The sequence below is a fragment of the Dermacentor variabilis genome, chromosome 7 (genome assembly GCF_050947875.1).
Source record: "Dermacentor variabilis isolate Ectoservices chromosome 7, ASM5094787v1, whole genome shotgun sequence".
NCBI lineage: Eukaryota > Metazoa > Arthropoda > Arachnida > Ixodida > Ixodidae > Dermacentor > Dermacentor variabilis.
Genome location: NC_134574.1, coordinates 105,069,044 through 105,088,704, shown reverse-complemented (window position 1 = coordinate 105,088,704; position 19,661 = coordinate 105,069,044). Strand labels below are relative to the sequence as shown.

The 19,661-nt window shown below is 45.1% G+C and overlaps 1 protein-coding gene across 2 annotated transcripts in view; it reads left to right on the top strand.

Annotated features, from left to right (window-relative positions):
* The window catches only part of LOC142587736 (muscarinic acetylcholine receptor DM1-like), a 198,526-nt gene that overhangs the window by 160,058 nt on the left and 18,807 nt on the right, over positions 1-19,661 (top strand). For both annotated transcript variants that reach the window (XM_075698943.1, XM_075698942.1), the window contains one exon: positions 12,816-12,909. The gene's annotated coding sequence lies outside the window, so the exon portion shown is untranslated. The remainder of the gene's footprint in view (positions 1-12,815; positions 12,910-19,661) is intronic.

Here is a 19,661-nt window from a genome sequence, read left to right as displayed (position 1 = left end):
TGAGTTCTGTGCGTAGTTTTTTCTTTCTCGGACTCAAAAAGTGCTTGATACGTATACACGATCACGTGATCGACCACTTTTAACACAGGTCATGGAACGCCGAAGTCTTTTGCTTTGACAAACCATGCCGGAGTCAGGCGGCCCCGGTGACCATACGACGAGCGACGCCCAGTTTCCAAGCGATCAGATTGGCTAGGGGGTATAAGTCGCACTGTCACGCGACTTATACGTGTCACGTGTCAAGTTGAGTCACGCTGCCATCGGGCTGTACAACCAATCTCGCTTGCTTCGTTTATGTGACCAGGCTGCACGTCTTTCTTTGTTTGAGAGTTGTTTGACGAGAAGTTGTTGACAAGAAGCATCAGAACCATACAATTGACGATAAGGCACTCCTGATAATAACGCGAGGCACTCAGTGCTCCCTACATACGCTTCCCTGTAAAGACTAATGTTGCGCAAGCTGCCGTCGCCGAGGCAGCTTGCACAACGTGGAGAGCGACATCTATGGCCTTTAGTATATAAAAAAAACAGCAACCAGCCTAGTAACTGATTCATTGTTGTGGTTAGGCTACGCTGTGGTTAGGCTACGCATAGTTAGGACTCCGGAGGAGCAGCGTGAATACGAGGAGCGGCAAAGGGAAAAAAAAAAACAAACCGCAATGCGAACAGCAGCGGCGTGCTGCCAAATATACCGTTACACCCATTACTACGATTATTCTAAATTGCCATTACTACCATTACTCTAAATCAGTGAACGATTGCAAAACCCCTTCAGCAGTTTTAGGGGTTGTTTTCAACATCTTCGCTGTACATCTACTGTCGCAGCGCGAGAACGGCGAGTCATTTTTTTTGTAATGCAGTTTTTTAAAGTGCTTAGAGATGGTGAGACGGGTGATTACTCATGCGAAGCGATTGAAACTGGTTGAACAAAGCATTCGAGATAAGTTTCTGCAGCAGGCTAGCATAAACAGAAGTGACCGTTTGTATAGAAATGCGTATATATATATAAAAGTAAAGGAATGACGCTCAGGACAACACGAATGTTACTTGCGTGCTTCGCATGAGAAATACATAAACACCGCTCGTTTTGCTTCACACTTTTCGAAGCGCAGAGGCTTTTCTTGCTTTGAATTGACACCGCAAAAACAGAAACAGTATAGCAATGTGGACAACGCGACAGAAATGAAATGGGAGGGGCAAGCTCTTTGGATTGCTTTATGCACATTTTATTCGACAATTCCACTTGAAGGTGATATGCGCTATCTGGCTTCATTAAATGCATATATTATTGCAGCCACGGAAGCTTACGATATGGATCGGTGTTTGCTGCTGCCTCCATAATAATTGATTTCCTTTTTTTTCGCTTTATTACTGTAGCTCTCTTCCTCATCGTCATGATTTCGACTCGTTCGTTTTTTAGCGCTCGAATTCTCTTTCTGCAATCTAATTTATATTTGTTGATATATTCGTGCGAAGATGTCCAAATACAGTCTGTGACTATATGACTGCCTTTCGTGTATTTTAGCACGTGGAGCCCTTAGGTTGATACAATAAAATTGCTATCGCACTCGATTGCTTTTGATGAGTCATCTGAAAAAGAAATAGCAATGAACAGTTCTTTTTCCTGCGAAACGACGCCTCTCGTGTGCCACCATGTTTATTTTTTTTTTCAGTTTCATCCGTCGGCTTCCAGGCAAAAAATGAAATCGAAGGCAGTTTGAGTCCCTCTATCTACTCCTCTCGATTCCTTGTTTTTTGATTCTCCGCAGCTCTCTGTCGATGCCTCTATCCGTTCCCGATAGTATTTTCTGTTCTTTTGCAATGGCACTCAGATAACGCACCCAGTATTCATTCTTTATTAGGTTTGCTCCGTTTTAAACCTTGCCACTTTTTTTTTTCGTCGTCACGAATTTCTGGTTCCGTTAAACTTCCCGCCTACCAACTGCCGATAAGGTAATAAACAAGCCCCGTATATGCCCTTGCTCCCCGCCCTGTTCAGATTCCAATTTAGAGGGAAAAAAAGTACTTGGGACCCGTAACACGTCGTTACCTTCGTCTCTTTTCATAGTGATAACACAGTGAAGCACTCTTGATGTGGCTACGAAGGCGCGCAGCTACGGAGCGATGATGAGCGGTCCGAATTGAAACTGGTCTGGAGCCCGTGAAAGCGAATCGATTTCAACTCGACCGAAGGTCGATATCGGCTGCCGCGTCCTAGCGTATAGAGAAATCGACCTCGACCGATGAGAGGCCGCAGGGTGGTTACTCACTGGCGCCACACTGCGGTACACAGAGGGAAACGATTGAGTCTCGCGGCCGTCGTAGCGGCGTCAATCTATGTGGTATCTATCAGCCGTAATAACCGTTATTCCTTGTCAAGGAAGCGGGTCCCATAGGCCGTCGTCCAATTCGTGCCTTATAGGATTTTCTTTTTTTTTTTCAGGTCGTAGCTTAGGACGCGGTAAAAGCAGTCTCTACACAGCATCAGAGGGGTTTGACATCCTTCTTCGGGGTTGTTTGGAAAATGACGACCTCGGCAGGTTGCGCGAAGAAATAGAAAATGTAATACTGCGTTGTCGTTTCTGAAAGCGTTATGACGGATGGGTATATTGTTTGGCCGGAAAAAGCAGGCATACAGTGGTCAAGTTGGGGAGTACAGATAACGAGACACACTTCCATTCTTCGTCACTACATGTGCTATAGTGCAGAGATGGTTAAATTCATTTACGGTGCAGGCTAATATAATGACCAACCCAACCTTTGCCACGGCCATCCTTCGGCCTACATGCTTGAGCTGTGCGCCAAAGGAACTTTCAGTGAATCTGCGTATATGAAAACGAATTGAGGTAACGCTTAAACGCGGAGTGTAGTAGTCATCGAACGGATGCTGTAGGCTTGGAAAAGCTGTGTAAAACGCAATACTTGGAATATTATGTGTGCGGATGAACAAGGAATTATAATTGAACCCGGCGGTTCGCAGATGACGTTGTTGCGGGGAGCTACGCTGGAGACTTCGGCTTACAATAACTATTCCACGATTTTAACCAGCAAACTGCACAGGCGGGTTCGAGGATGAATATGCGACAGGCTCAGGCATTATTCAAGTGCCTGCAAAGTGACCAAGAGTTGACTACTTCTGTAGTGAGCCTGCGCAATCCGGGAAAGAAGATACTTACGTAGGTGAGGTATACGGTGAGGGGGAATCGCCGGTGCCGGGCCGTGTAAGTGATGAAAACTTGAAGGCAAATATAAATGACCGTATTGCTGCACATCTCCGTTGTTATGTCTCAGTTTGCACGCCTGCGGCTCTGGACCCCACGCCTCTCCGCTAACCCAAACGCCGACGTCGTTTTTTTTTTCTATTGGTGGCATTTTTTGTCGATGAGCGTTTGCTACGCAACCTCTCCAGTGAGCATGGTGAGCGCAGACGGCCTTAGATAAGGGGTTAAATGTGTTTGACTGAAAAGCTTGGATGTAGTAGCTCTCCTGCTATACCACTATTCGCTGATAAGTAAAATAATATTCTTTCAAATTTAATAACTAGAAAGCCCGGGCAATGTCCTCAATCAGAGTTGACGTAAAAAGATATTCATCCCGGCAGCTAGAGGAGTTGTTTGTGTCACTTATACGCAAGCGCCTCATCTTTTAAATCTAAAATGGTACGTTGCCCCACAGGGCCTAAACCTAATCCAACCCAGGCTATAGCCACAAGAAACTTCTACAGGGCTTTCTGTCTCCGTACGATACGAGCCATGCAGCTACGCCGCTGCCACTTGCTGCAAAAACGGAAACAAGGAAACAGATAAAAGAACACACCCGCATCTTAACCTACCGCTACTGGTAGTCTCGGAAATGGCAAATATAAGAATCACAAAGAATAACACCGGAAGAAGAAGAAGAAATCCTGCTTCAGAACGCTGGAGAGGACCAGGAAGTGCAGATAAGGGATGACCGTGCCTTATCCCCATACCTCGAATCGCCGATCCTTCAGGGCTTCGATCCGTTTCGCCCGCCCGCCCTTATTTTTCTTCTCTGCGCATCGCCGAAGCGATCGGCGGCGCGACGTCGGAGCGATGGGTTAAGAAGCGGAGGCCGTTATTGCAGGCGCAGGTCCTTCTTTTTTGGGAGCGCGCCAGATACCGACCCAACCATGGCGCCACAAAGATAAACTGGAAGGAAAGAATGATGGACGGACTACGCGGCCTGTGTACGGTCAAGGAACAAAATAAAAAAAAGATAGAAAGGCCACAAGTGTTCGACTGCAACGTTAGAGCGCTGTGGAGAGAGGGCTATCTTCTTCGTAATGTTCGCTGGCGATACAACGAATTGTGCCCATAACGTTAAAAAAAATGATAACGCGAGCTTGTATAGTATTTAAGGAAAAAAAGACATCACGATACAATGGTACGAACACTGGCTAGCGTCAATAGGTTTAGCGGACGTATGTAAGGGTGTGCGGGAATCCGTCACGTCAGGCAGGAAGCGCAGATGAAGGTTGAAGAAAGGGAGGCTTACCTATCGGTCTCGGATCGCAAGGCGATGAGCCAATGAGACGCGAAGATTGAGGGAATGGAGGAAAAAAAAAGGATGAGACACGAACCGGAGCTACGAGAAAGCTATATGGCCACTGGTAAAGGCAACGAAAACAACGAGAAAGCTACAGGAAATGGTGGCGGCTACGTGGACGTATTGGGGAAAACCTTTATAGAAGGGAAGGCAACACGGGAAGGGGATTGCGGGCGAGGAGTGTAAGTAGGAAAAACGACAGGCTCCAGATAATTGAGCTGGCTACCCTACTCTCTTCTTTCTTTTCTAATGCTTGCGTGCGCCTTTTCTTTCTTTCTTTTCCTTTTCTTATATATATATATTTTTAATTTTTATCTGGCGTCTAAGCCAGTCGTTCCGGCACGCTAACCAGGCCCTGATGGACGAAGTTGTGAGCGTTTACCTTGGACGCTTGATGGACGGGAGTGGATCTCCTCTTGCCCGTGTGTACGTCATACTGAAACAATTGATTCGGTAGCAGGCATTCGCTTTTCTGGGAGTCTCTCTAAAAGCAGGAAATCGACACAGTGTTCACAATGGGCTCTGCTTCAGGCTGTTGGACAGGAGCATTAGGAGCTGGCATTTTGGGTACCGTTTCGTTGATCAAACATTGGGACCTAAACGGCTGTTAGATATTGCGCTCGTCACAATTTTGCTGCGCATATGCCACATTTGAAAGGGTACTGTGACGACTAATAACAGATGAAGTGCAAGTACGATTTGGTTGGGAATCCTTGGGGAAATTCGGACATACATTAAGCTCCACCTGTTTCAGCGCATACAGCTTGTTGCTCTGCTTCTGTTTTCTTTCGTCCAAATTCATTGATCTGTAGGTGCCTGACATTTTTTTTTTGTTTATGCGTACTACATTGTCCCCTTGTAATATTACAGAAGGTGAATACAATGCAGCAGGTCTTTCAAATAAATAAATAATTGATTAATCAATTAATATGATAACTTACGAATGCTGCGGCGATCGAACAGCAATGGGTGACAGAACGAAGTCGAGCGCAATACCAACAGCATCACCTTGAGGTGCTAGCCACATTTCCCAACTCGGACCAAATCTCTCACATCCATGGCTCTTTACTCCGGAATCGCTGCTTCTTAAATTAGATGTCGTTTACGTGCTCTAGGCTTATGTGTTGTTTTACGTCTTGCCTCACTGGGCAACGACCGATAGATGTTGAATACGTCCGTCTTTCTTCCTGTTCGGGGTCTGCGAATATTCAAAGCCGTCGAATGCGGACGGAGTAGTCGCTGGCATTCGATTCGTGTTCGGTTCAATAATTCATTATTCGCAGTTCTCGAATATTTATTTAGCGCAAATATGTAAGGCAATAAACACACTCATCGGAGTGTCAGAGGTGACAGATTGACGGATGCGATGAGCTGTTATGAAATGTTGTGCTACAGAATAGCTTCTTTACGGGTCGCACAAGGGAACCAGTTCCCGAGTGAGCGTAGGAGGCAAATAACTTCTTCCCTATAGTTTCCCGTAAGTTAATAACAATGACTCGCTTTTAACCAGCCTATTAACAAACTTGTTTCGAATTGTTATTTGATCAGCCTGAGCATGCTTGCATGTTGAGTCTTAACCTGAAAACATCATGCACATCTTGTAACACGCGATTCCCTTATTTCTTTGTCGTCCTTACCACGGCGCTTCGTATTATCGAAAGCAGATTATTATTTAAAAACTCCTGAGGTAGTCCAGTCATGTAACGGTATTACAGGCATACGTAGTTGTATAGTACACACCTGATTCTATTCTTTGTTAGCAAACCTACTCCGCGCAAATATGGTAATTTACGTTGCCTTAGAGATGAGAAAAATATTTGATGTTCGATTGGAGATTCGCTGGTAGCTTTTGTAGAATGTTCGTATTCGATCAGATTACGAAATTTCCTGGTGCTTATACCACTACATTCTTTGCATATGGCTGTCGCAGTGAAGAAAACTGAAGCAGGGCTGTTGCGCGGATGCAAGCGCTTTTCCCGTCTATGCCTATTAATGCGGACGCACTAGAATTTATGTAGAACGTTTTGCCTGTGCGAAAATACCGCAGGCTGCCGCTCGCGTGATTGCAAATGTTGCAGCCGCGTCGTGGCCTTCCTGGCATTTCCGGCAATCCCGAGAAAAAAAAAAAAACATTTGATGAGATCTTCGTCTCGCGTCGGCGAGAATCGAAATCTGCCATAACGAACAGCGAGCTTTTAAAGTTGCCAGCATAGCACGTAGTACAAGTGAACTACATACATAGTAAAATCAAAAGATTCTGTGTTGAGCTCCCTTGTAGGATTTGTGTCAGATTGCCGAACAATATCCTTCCGCTACTCACGACTCCCAGGGCGGTTGAACGAGATTTTTCTCATGCAGTTATAGTCTGAAACTAGGGGTGTGCTAACAGAAATTTGTTTTTAGATCGAAATAAATGATAATTGAATGGAGCCAGACACGAATCGAATCGAATTGAATGTCAAATACTTTTTGAATTATTGTTATTTGCTTCACCCCCCCCCCCCCAATGTATTTGACTGCAGGGTAGTTAGGGTATTCGAATAGAATATAAAACTAAATAAATAATGAGCCATAGTTTTCACAATTAATATACAGAGAGAGAGAGAATGGAGAGGAAAGGCAGGGAGGTTAACCAGATATGAGTCTCCGGTTTGCTACCCTACACTGGGGATAGGGGTTAGAAAGACGACAGAGAGGAAAACGCTATAAAAGAAACACGCACACATGGAGACACACACACAAAAGGCGTTCCAGTTATAGTTATATAGTTATATAGTTATAATTACATAGAACAATGGTTCACAGCCTGTACTATTGATAACGTTAGCACGTTTCTGTCACTAGGCTTCAGGTTGTGAAGCTTTGTATATTGAAAGTGCCAATGCAGGATTCGAAACAAATAAGCATTTCGGTCGCATGCACAGGGCTTTTTGGTGAGTACAAACGTACACTGCACATTCGGTGAGGTCTGGCACCCTGAGCGACGTAGCCTTGCGCCTCAACCTAAGTTCTCATGTCCTGTGCCTATAATATTCCAGCGTGGCTGAAATTAATCGTATTTTTGTTCCAATATTATGTTCATTGCACGCAGTTGCTGCTTTGAAATATTCGATAACTATTCGAAAAAGAACGTACTCGTGTTTGGGAATAGCGACTATGCGATTCAACGACCGAATCGATTGGAACACTTTTAGATTTGTGTTTGGAAAGTTTCGAATGTTCACACAGCCCTGTATAATGAAACTCCATCGCTGGAGTGACGGCGGCGTAATTACGGAACGAGTAGTTTTGTCAAGTTACCTGTCTGCAGCAGCTATGGGTAGTCAGTGTGACTGTGTGCATCGCACGCTGACAGCAAACGTGCAATGACGCGCATGCACGATTAGGAGACATGACGAACAGCTTAATATACCTGATTCTAAAGTATATAAGAAACTGAGTAGTCATTCCACTCTGTGAAGGTGGATGACCGGAGGAGCTGTGCCACATCACACGGGGTTAGACAAGGGTACATCTATTCATTTTCATCATCTGGTAATGGTAGTGACGATAGCTTTGTGATTACGGTGATACACACTGATTGGCACGGTTACGACCTTAGAAAGATCCTTGGCCAAAGTTAAATCTATACTCGACCATTGTTGAGTAGTTGAGTTACTTGAACTGGCGCGGTAATTGAAACCAAACTTTACTAGCACGAATTGAATCGACCATTTCTTGTCTGGTTTTGAAATACTCACATTCAATTCACGTTCACATTCAAGGTATAGTGTCATTACGGCTAACCCATGCAATGTGCGTGTTCATGAACTTCTCGATATCACACTTCTGTGTACCTGGAGATATAGACACAGTGGGTATCACAATCATGTCTTTCCTTTGTACGGTACAGACATCCCGGCAGTCGGTGGCAGCGTCCTCTTGCGAGTCAAGGGTCCATGGTTGTGGTGCATACATTTTGTCCTTTGCGTTTGTGACAAGCCCCCTGCTCGTGAGTCTGTGTGGCGTTCACAAACGACTCCAGTATACCCAACGACGTGAAACAATGCCTATTTACTTATTTAATGTATTACTACTTAGTTTTATTAATATTGTTATTATTAGCGGCGGGGAGTGATTGAAGCCTGATTGACCTCCGCCCGGGTCGGCCCGGTATTGGACTATCTCCGGTATCGGCCTATGCTAACCATTTTTTATTGTTATCGCACGGGCACGAAAAACACATGAAACCCTAGCGATATGCAGCTTCGCAGTAAAAGGCGGTCATTTCGCCTCTCCTCCGCATTAAGCGCGCCATGGCCAATTCACATGAATGCAGTTTCAACGTATTCGCATTGCTATTTAGTGTCGTCTGTTGTTGGACAACGGCGTGCGCAAATCAAGCCTGATGACGAGAAGTGATGGCCAATGTACGTACGCTAAAGGAGAAGAAAAGAATTATGAATTCCTGGGCTTTTATGGTACTCTCCATCCCCCGACCCCCCACACCTACCTCGTCTTTTTAAGAACAATTAAATTAGAAGGAAGGTGACTGTGAACACGGTGTTGCGCAAAGGCACAAATATTATTTCACATAGAAACGTGAGCGGCCCGCTCCTTCGTATAATTACGATGGTAATGATGATGGTCAGGATGATGACGATAGAAGTGATAAAAATAAAAAAAACCAGAAAAAGTAACGAGCACCCTTTTTTTGAAACGAGGTGGCGACACATGTCACAGGGCTCTATAATTAGAACTTTTCCCCACAATAATCTTAAACTACCGTATGCTTACACGCCAAGCTGTGGTATTCACCATAGAAATGCCGATTCAATTAAATTATTGCGCAGTACATATACCATTGCACCGGCAATTTACCACCCGCATTTAACTGCTTGAACCAGTCCGCGCAGCCGTAGTTTCATGCATCTTTCCCCTACTGTCCTGGAAAACCCGTCGTCGAACCGTAAACGGCCCCCTCCGTCGAATGGCTCCTATTTATGTCCTATTTGCGTGTGATATTTCTTTGTGAGTGGTTCGTTTATTACCGGCGTGCTTTCTAAAACGCAAATATAGACGTCCTTGGGACGCCTGAATGGCGTTTACAATTTAGTGCGAAGTTGTGTTACGAGTGGAGCACTTACCTATAGTGCAAGGTTTCAACAGAGAAGGTTTACTAAAGATAAACGATAAGTACAAAAGAAGACAGTGAAGACGCTGCCACTTCTTGAAGCAGACCTCAAGCGAATGCCCACATTTTGCCAAAGCAGGATGTTGGGCCGAACGAAGTAGCAGGAGAGTTTGTAAAAGAGAACACAATGCTTCACAAATTTGAAGGAGTGTGCACGTACAGAAGTTTAAGATGCTTATCTAGGCACGTACGTATGCGCGCACGTAATGCATGCGCATTATGCATAAATGTTCACGAATGCTGTGTTTCTCATTTGGCATTGTCCAAATTCGTTGGCACTTACCCCTTTCATCTTTACATACACTTGCGATGAAAAAAAAGTTTCACAAATTGCGACGGCCGTTTTCATTTTTAGCGATAAGAAAAATGTCAGAAATTGCGACGGCCGTTTCTATTTTTAGGTATGATTTCAAGTTGCGGCGTAGTAGATCAGAATTCTCACTTTGCGGAGATCGGGCAAGCAACGCCGCAACGCTTTAGTTTGTCTGGTTAAGCCCCAATGTAGCAGGCATTGAAGCGTCTGTTTCAAAATGGGTCTCCTCTTTCATATGAACCGATAACAAGGGGCTTTATTGCATGTTTCGAGGAGCATTTCAAAGAACTCGTTTCTGCGTTATTATGCCGACGCTTTTTTATAAACAAATCGTTTGGCAGTATCATGCGCAAGAACAATCGTTTCCCTATCGGTTTCCTGCGAAAGTGTCAGTCGGCGCGTTTCATATTTTTTTGTCTTCTTTAAGTCCACATTATCGTTCTTTGCTTTGGTTGCAACGTTTCATCAGAGCCCAGTATTCAATTAGGCGGCTGTGCGTTTTTTGTACATACGTGTCGCAAAACATCGATCGCTCAGGAAAAAGCAGAGAGGACGTCCCCCTTTTCCCTTTTCCTCCCCCTTTCTTATTTCCTCTTTGCCACCTCAAGTTTACTCGTTGGCACTACCTTCAAGTCCATGCCAACGAGCGAATATCGTTTCCTTTTTTTTTTTTGCATTTCACGGCAACACTTATAAACGTCATAGGCACAGTTATGTTGGCGGGTGGTATATATACTTCTCTGTGAATCAAATCCGGCGTGATGTTGCAAATACGAAAGCGTGACCAATTTCGCGAAAAAGAAACGACCTATGAGAACTCGCAAATTTCCCCTTTAAACCGTCACCAACAATCAATTATTCCTCGTTGTTTCAATATGGACGTGGTAGGAGGGGTTCGAGCACAATAGTGTTGTGACCATTTAGTTCTCCGCAGTGGAGTTGATATTGGACAGCTGGCGCTTTCTGCTTATTACACGGGAAACGACTACGCGTACTCGTGCAAGTTATTGAATCTGATCTTTTCCGCTACCGTTTTGAGGCTTACTCGGGAAACGACTACGCGTACTCGTGCAAGTTATTGAATCTGATCTTTTCCACTACCGTTTTGAAGCTTTGCCATGCAAACGGTTATCCCGCTCACCTCGGAACAATAAAACAGCGTTCAAGAATGTGGCTGTACGCTAGATATTTCGGTAGTTATCTGCAGCATAAAATTATCATAAAACACAAAACAAGCTTGAGAACAACCACCTCTTTTCGCACCCTTAAAGAACCCCGCTGGGCTCCAAAAGCTCTTCGTTCGTGGCGTGTAAGCTCCTGTGCTAAAAAAAAAAATGTTAATCTTGAGACGTAAAAAAAAGAATAATGAAAATCAGTATTTGCGTGCATTTCTAATGCTTGGGTAACCTTATTGGCGGTACGCTGTGCGTATATCATGTGTGTGGTTCTTTCTTTCTTTTTTTTTTGAACAGAACAACATTTGGTTCAGTATTCCCTGCGACGCAGAGCTCGCCGAGCTGCTACCGCCTTCTGTCGGCTGCGGCTTGGCTAGCGACGGCCGTTAGGTGCCATAGTGAAGCGGTTCCAGCCAACGTTCATTATTCAAGTCGCCGGATGGCCGCTGTCGTTTCCCGTTGCACCGCCTGTTCGCCCTGATTGATGCATTCCTTGTCCCTTGCTGGCGAATCTCTTATATCCAGATTAGATATATTGGCTCTTCCTTTTTTTTCGGACTCGTATACGATCAGCCATGTCTGCAAACGAGATATTTGTTTGTGCATAGCGAAAGAGCTGCGTAGCGTTTCAAGGAAAGACTCGGGGACAACTTCTAGCGTTATTTGTTTGATTTTGCGTGTAGAAAAATGCAAATAAATAGGAGCCTTCTGACTTCCCGAGAAGCTAACACGTGGTGCTTCCACTTCGTGCTCTCACCCGCTTCGTTAACTGCTTTTCGCATTTCTAGTTTGGTATCAAAGCCACACCCCTCCCATTTTTTTGCCCCTTATACGTTCGTAAACTTAGCATAATCGAACGTTTCGGCAAACATTACTAAATTATTGCTCGGTAATTTGCGTTTGTGAAACGAAGGTGGCGGTGCTTCAGGGTTTCCCTGACTTCCTGGATAAAGAATATTGTTATTTCAAGGATCTTTCCCTGCTGAGGAAGGTAGTTTCAGGGAACATAAAGAGATCTCTGGTGTGTTTAGGTATTGCTTGTCTGTTCAGCTCTTAATGACGTAAATGTGATAACCATGTGCGCTACTGGCCTCTCCTCAACGGTCTGTATCGAGACGTTTCGGCAGGTTTATTGCAGAAATATGCACAGAGATATGCACACTTTAAAACGTATTCCCCTCCTTTTTATGTATTTGTCTAGAATAGCGTGAATTTCTTGCCTAAGACATTTCCCCCTATACTGGAGGTATGCGGGAGAGGAATGACAGTTCAAAAAACTTTTCCAGAAATAATATCGTGCTGTTGAATGAACACAAGTTTTTTTTCAATTTTATGCGAAAGAAACATTCACAAGACGGAAAAAGTAAAACACTTTCTGTGCACAATTGTGTCCTTCGTAAGCGTGTCGTGTTTTGCGCACCCCCCGAAAAATTTTAATCGAATAGAAATTGCTATTTTTCTTCGCAGATTTGAAAAGCCCCCGACAACATTACATGCTGTGTCTCTTATCGCTCCTTGTAAGCAAGCAGGATGTAAAAAATATCTTTCGGAGTTCCGTAACCAAACCCTTCCTGTTTTTTACTTCCAGGTGACAGCATCGGGAAAATGATGGTGACTACCCTCGGTACATCTTCGTGAAGTGGACTCGATGAAATGCATTCTATCCCTGAAAGGACAAAAAGGCAAGTTCATATTTTCGAGGCGTAAGGCCACCAACTAGCAGCAACTGCGAACTTGCCAGCGCGGTAACTTTTCAAGGGTGCGGATGAAAATCGTAATTTAACGAGCGGAAAGTGCAAATCAAAGTGACGTTCACGAAGACACGTATATTCCAGCTATCTTCAATTTCCAGAAGTGTCTTTTCAACAACATTCAAAAATATTCAAAAATTTTCTTTGACAAGGTGCCCAACGCGGTGATTGGTGAACAATAAAACTATGCTACATCAATAACCTATACAGTCATTCTGCAAAGCTATACTTCCATTGTACAGCGAGGCTTTGACAGTCTTTGAAAAGAAACTTGCTGGGTTAACTTGGTGTTTTTCTTAAAGCAAACCGACTGCTCCGCGTTCAAGACACCCATCTGAACTTGACAGCATTGTGCGGAGCCTCCACAGAAATAACAGAAAGGAATACACAAAGAAAAATGCCATACGCCTAAGCAGAACCATACAATGTAATAGAAGCTAAAGCACACGAGAAGGTAATTCTTACGTCTTTCTTTTCTTTTGTTTTCTGTCTTTTCAAATCTCGCTTCTTACGCGTATCGTGTACAGCTGACTGCCACGGTACGTTAGATATTAGGCGTGTGTGTGACCTTATGAGACACATACCGAGGTTGCTTCCAGCCGATCGTTGAGGCATCTTTCCGTTTTTTGCAATGTTCTTTAACCGTGAACTGCGCTTACAATTCCGAGCATGTTCTCGTACCTACCTGAGGACGGTGAATTGGGTGACGGGCTGGCACTGACCAATTAGATTAAACCCCTCGTCACGAATTCCCCGCGAAAAAATTATTAGACTGGATAATATGACAAAATAAATGATCATAGGGTGCTGTTTGTTTATGCGGCCTTGTTTAGAATGCTTATCACGATGTTATGCATTTGTGGTGCTTCTATACATGTTCTACAGTGGCATTTTATATTTAATTCTTTTTTGTTCGCGCGTAACCGAACAGTCAGCAAACACCCATGTTGTTCGCCAATCACTGTGTCCCCATTGCGGAGCTTGGGATTAATTGGGAAGTTTCGCAAGTGGTTTGATGGAACGAGCTGTGCGCCTGGCACGCTTTCTTCTCATTCTTGGAACGCGCTAGCGAAGCGATAGCTCGCGTTAATACAGACACGTGCCTCGACAAGATCGCGCGCTCGCGCAACTATAGCCCTCCCATCGCTCACCACGCAAAGTTGAGCCCAGATTTGAAACTCACGGGAATGGTCAGTTGTTGCGAGGTGCCTCGATCACGTCCGTTTCGGAGCATCGCCGGTTCATTTTTTACCTTACAACTACACAGCTTGCAGTGAAACTAAGAAGCGTAACCAACTAGCTGATACAGCTGCACCGATAGCTCGCTTAAGCGAGCTCCGTGCTGGAAGCTTCCCCACGCACACCCACGCCCTCCTGCGCAGACACTGCGATGCGACGGCGGTGCCAGGACGACGTAAACTGGAAAGCCGCCGACGGCAGCACACTGTCGTAATGATCCCTCTATAAATCGCGCTCCGCTTGGCGACAAGGCGCCGACTGTCAAGTGCGGGGGGGGGGGGGGGGGGGGTGGTAGGTCGATAAACAAAAGCCCCTTCCTCCCGTTCTCATTCATTTCAAACCCTCTGCCGCTCTAGTACGCATCTGAAGGACTTTCCCCCCCCCCCCCACTTCCCCCCGCCCCCCTTTCGCCCGCTTATGGCCGCAACGCCCTCTTCGTTTCTTGACTGTCGTCTATCGCGGCTTGAGTTGTGCGTAACGCGCAGCGCATGCGATTGCATTTCGCCGAGGCTCGGGATTCTCTCAACTCTTCCGTCCCAGCTGGCAGGCGTCGCGTTCCCTTCCGGTATAGCACTCCTGTGTGACTGGGGCAGCGGCTTCGAACAGCCTAGGTCAGCAAATCGGCCGGCTGCACTTTTGTCACCGAGCGAAACGTAAATACGACGCATTCTTGTACATTTCTTTGTTGCGTCCCATAGCCAGCGCCGAAATATCTTTGTTCAAGAGAAAAAGAAAAAAAAAACAAGAAGCTTAGTCCTGCTCCCTTCCGCGGCACTAGCGCGCAAGCTGGCACCACATTAGTGCTTGTTTGTTAACTTCGTTGCTTATATGAAAACAGTGCTACCTAGCATGCAAACAGCGACGTCAGCTGCCGCTTCCGGTGCGATCAAAACTAACGCGGGCGTAAGTTATTGCTAGCGGTGGGCTTATTTTGTTCGCTCGATTGTATGTACGGTTGCGTTGCTGTTCAATGAGTTCTGCTTTTCGAAAGGTTAATGCTAAACTTGATAGGATACTCATAAACATATGCCAGAACTCTTCTCAACAGCGGTGCTCGAGTTTTGACTACAGTGCACATACAGCTGCGTCTCACGCTATGCGTTGTGGTATATGCCTTTATATCTTTTCCCCATATTTTGCTTCTGCTTCCTCGTCTGTTTCCCTATTTTTTCCTGTAAGCGGACAGGAGGGCTTCGTGTCCCCATAAGAAGACAATAGCTAGCTTGGTTTTCTTCCTCAATGTGTGGCCTTTATTACCATTTGCAATTTCTTTATGTTTGTACCTCTGCGGAATACCCTGCACGATGGCGCGCATTTGCTTCTGAATGGGCGTCAGTATATCCAACTGTATTGTATTTCTATAGTAGTTGTGGAGCTTTCGACATTTTATTTCTTTTTTTTTTTGTAACAGTTCGTGGCCCGTGCCTGGGGTACTTCCACTTCTAAGCAAACAAAGCCAGTGTAAGGAGTTAAGCTAGCTGTAACGGGAACCTTTTGCGTGCTGGCTGGGACAAGAGACTCCGGGATGCGCGATCTAAGGAAAAGGAAAATATTTCCACAGCGTAGGTTTTGCCACTGTCTCAATTTTAAATCTGCTACAGGACCAGTATGGTGCCCTACGTTTTTAATAGCGGCAAGCTAAAGCTGGGCTGCCGTTTGACATTCACGCGGACTTCGTATCTCGTTTGCTTTTGACGCTGTCTGTACGCGCTTTACATCGGCGGTACTAAGATTATCGGGGAAAGGAAAACTGCAGGCGAAGCTATCTCGAACTAGAAAAAGTAGAGGGAGAGAAAGGAAATAGTAGAAATTTCGTTTGTAAAGGTGACCGATTGATTCTACTTATCCCCTGCCTGGAAAGTGCTTGCTACTGAGAGAAGTTCACCATGCAATATTGCTCTGCTTTTGTTTTGCCAAATAAGCACTGCAGTGCGTGATAGGTTGAAACACATCTCCTGAATTAACAGAGTACCAAGACTTGTCACTCAGCCGCAGCACCGCTATATTTGTCCCTGTCTCTATTCTCCAAAGCGTACGTGCTCAGACTTCTATGGTGACAGCATTAGTCAGATCTTTAGCCCTTGAAAAATTAGTTTCATAACCAATAGCAGTTTCTATGTGAAGGCCATGGCGATTGCTACCGATTTGTAACATGAACTTCAATTTAGGTTAACTGGGGTGGAGGGGGGGGGGGGGGCATTATACTGTGAGGTCCATATACAGTCTTTGACTATGGGACCTCCTTTTGCATTTTATATCTATCAACACGTGTAACCACTTTGAAGCAATAAACTTTTAAACATTGAACAGGAAAACGGGTGGTCACGCTCGCTGCCTAATGGCCGAGAGGGGTCTTTGGTGGCGAGATTTCCTCCACAAATAAAACATTTGAGTTAATTTTTATAGTGACTGCTTTACACTTGCGAAGCTTTTCTGGCGTCATGCAGGGACTAGCATGTGCAGTTGAATTCTGGCTGGCACTCTTTCCGGTTGTCGATTTAGATGCTAAATTGGCTGTAGTATCCATTGAACACGATGTGGTGCGTCTAAAGATGGTATCCATAAGTTGAGAACTGCGCTCGCAAATTGAAATGGTTGTGGTCAAGCGGTGCCGTTATCGTCACATGAGAACTTTGTTTATAGTGATCATCACAGACATCTCGTTGCTATAAAAAGACCAAAATCGGGTCAAGTTATAATCAATCAACTCGAACCGTTTTGTTACGGAAACATTCGGGGACGGATAACGCAAAGCACCGAGATTAATCTAAATTCCGAGATATATATGCCTCGTGTATAAATCAGAAGTGGTAAGAAACTGTGTTGGAGAAGCTTTTAGAAACCAGTAATAAAAATAAAGTTTCACGATAACAATTTTACTCCATGGCACGGCTGCTTACTACTCAGAATATACTCTGACAATACTTGCCAAGCTCGCCCACCCTTTGCATTATTGCGCTAATTGCGCAAATTAAAACATTTATTTGGCATAATTCGTGAGTATACCAGTCTATCGGCTGCCGGGTTTTGCGTGCTTGTCGGCCTTAAGCTTTCTCGCGACCTCCCTCGCTTAAAAAAAAAAAAAGAACAATTTCGGAAACATGCATTGGCATAAGCAGATCGATGATTTCAAGTTTAGCCGAACACAGCCACCATGTTCCAAGTAAAATTGAAAATTGAATATATCTTTATTTCCAAGAGATTGCGGGAGGCAGGGAAGAAAAGCTGCAAGTCCTGCTTGGAAAAACACCCCGCCTCCTAAAACACTTCTATTCCTAAGTGTTCATTCTTGTAAAATGCTACAAGAGCGAAGATTTCTCCAAATATTTTCAGTTATTCGGCATTCACGTTCCCTGCCTGGCTCCTGTGGGCGAGCTAACGTTCAGCAGAAGGTGTTGTAAGACCAAGTTCAGTGCGTCTTGGCTACCAGTAAACCGTAGCTGAAAAAAGAAAGGCTGCACCTGCATTTCCTGGTACTCCGCGGTACTCTTTCCTCAAAGCATCACCCGCCGTGGTTCCTTAGTGGCTATGATGTTGGGCTGCTAAGCACGAGGTCGCGGGATTGAATCCCGGTCACGGCGGCCGCATTTCGATGGGGGCGAAATGCGAAAACACCCGTGCACTTAGATTTAAGTCCACGTTAAGGAATCCCAGGTGGTCCAAATTTCCCGAGTACTCCAAAACGGCGTGCCACAAAATCGGAAAGTTGCTTTGGCACGTAACACCCCCTAATTTTTTTTTCTTCAACGCATCCCTACGATTTTCACTAGAACCCGCCATCTACACTCAAAGTCCCTCGCCTGACATTGTGCGCCAGCCGAGGTACCTCAGCGACTTTAGCGCTGCGCTGTGAATCACAAGGCCGCGAGTCAAATCCCGGCCGCGGCTGCCACATTACGATGACAACGGTATTCGAAAAAGTTGTGTACCGTACATTGGGAGCAAGTTAGAAAATCCCACTTAGGCAAAATTTATTCGAAGTCCCCCACTGCGTTGTCTGTCGCAATCGTACTGTGATTTTGGCACGGAATACTCTAGAATTTAATTTATACCATCGGAAACTTCAATTCCTTTTTTTTTGTTCCTTCAAGTGGTCCGGTACGAGGCGAGACAGGAACCCGTCCAGCTAGCGCAAAGTATCCGGGATGAGCAATAGAGGGCTTCGCATGAGAACAAGTGCTGGTCCAGGGCACTGTAGGGATCGATCTTATGCGTCACATTCTACACGTAACACGGTATGAAACACTGTTAAGAATTTCGACAAAGCATTACCAGGTGGACCAACATGTTGGCGTAAGGCGATCAAATTTGTGCATACGACAAGTGCGAAGGATGCAGCTGTAGACGACGGTGACGGCAATCGTACGACAGCCGTTCTTTTCTTTATTTATACTGCGGCGAAGAAAGATTTCAATCTCCTTCATTACCTAGAGTGGCCTTGAAGGCGCCACAACGTAGCACGGCGTCTACGTAGTGCTGTAGGTAATACAAGGACGGAAGTGAGAAATATAGGTCAATCCTTAAGACGGTGCAATCTAGCTCATTGTCTCAAAGCGCTGTGGCTGCAGCGAGGGCAGAATGGTAGAACGGCGCGAGGCCACGCGCTCGAAAGAGAGTTGTCAGATTGCCTTTTGTTCGCGTGTTTTATTCAAGCGATTGAAGCCTAAAGGAAACTGGCCCGCACACACACACGTGTTCTCCGGTGCACATGCTCAGGCTCGTGTTCTATGCAACGTGACACACTCGCCAGTGACATCAAAGAACTATGCTGGCGTTTTCACGATATGTGCAAACATGGGGAGTGTTGCCTGATGCTAAGAGCATCGGGCTTTCGGGCAGGTCGCGGTGCGATTACAAGAACGGGCAACTTTTTTTTAAGATGCCCAATATGACGTTAGACGGCAACCTTACATTGCTGCCCACCATAGAGTGCTTAGAGGGAGGCCAACAATGCGCTTCGCGTACGAGGCGCGGGCTTTCTCATTATCAAGATACCATCATTGAAGCTCACGAGATGCTTCGTCACTTTCACTTGCGGTTTATACGACATTTGGTAACTTTGCTCTGTAGTAGATGGCGAGTCTCGCTCGGTTCTGTTTGTCGCAGGAATTGCCCTTTGACTTTACTGAAGCCGTTAGAAACGTTACAGAATGTATCACCTCGGTTCTCACATATTCACAGAGCCCCACATGTCCCCAATGTTCTTATCGCTTTGTTAACACCGTTTAAAAAGGTGAAATTTTACCGAGATCTTTCCTGTTCGTTACCCACTTCTCGTTAGTTAGCTAAAGTTTTCCAAGCTGTATCTGCTTTGTTAGTCGTCATGTTGTTCCTTTTAGTCTACATATAGCGACACGCTTACTACTATTTTGTTGCAGTTTCAACATTATCTTTAAGGTTTATCAACATATAGCATTTTCGTGTCAGATCATTACATCAAGTTT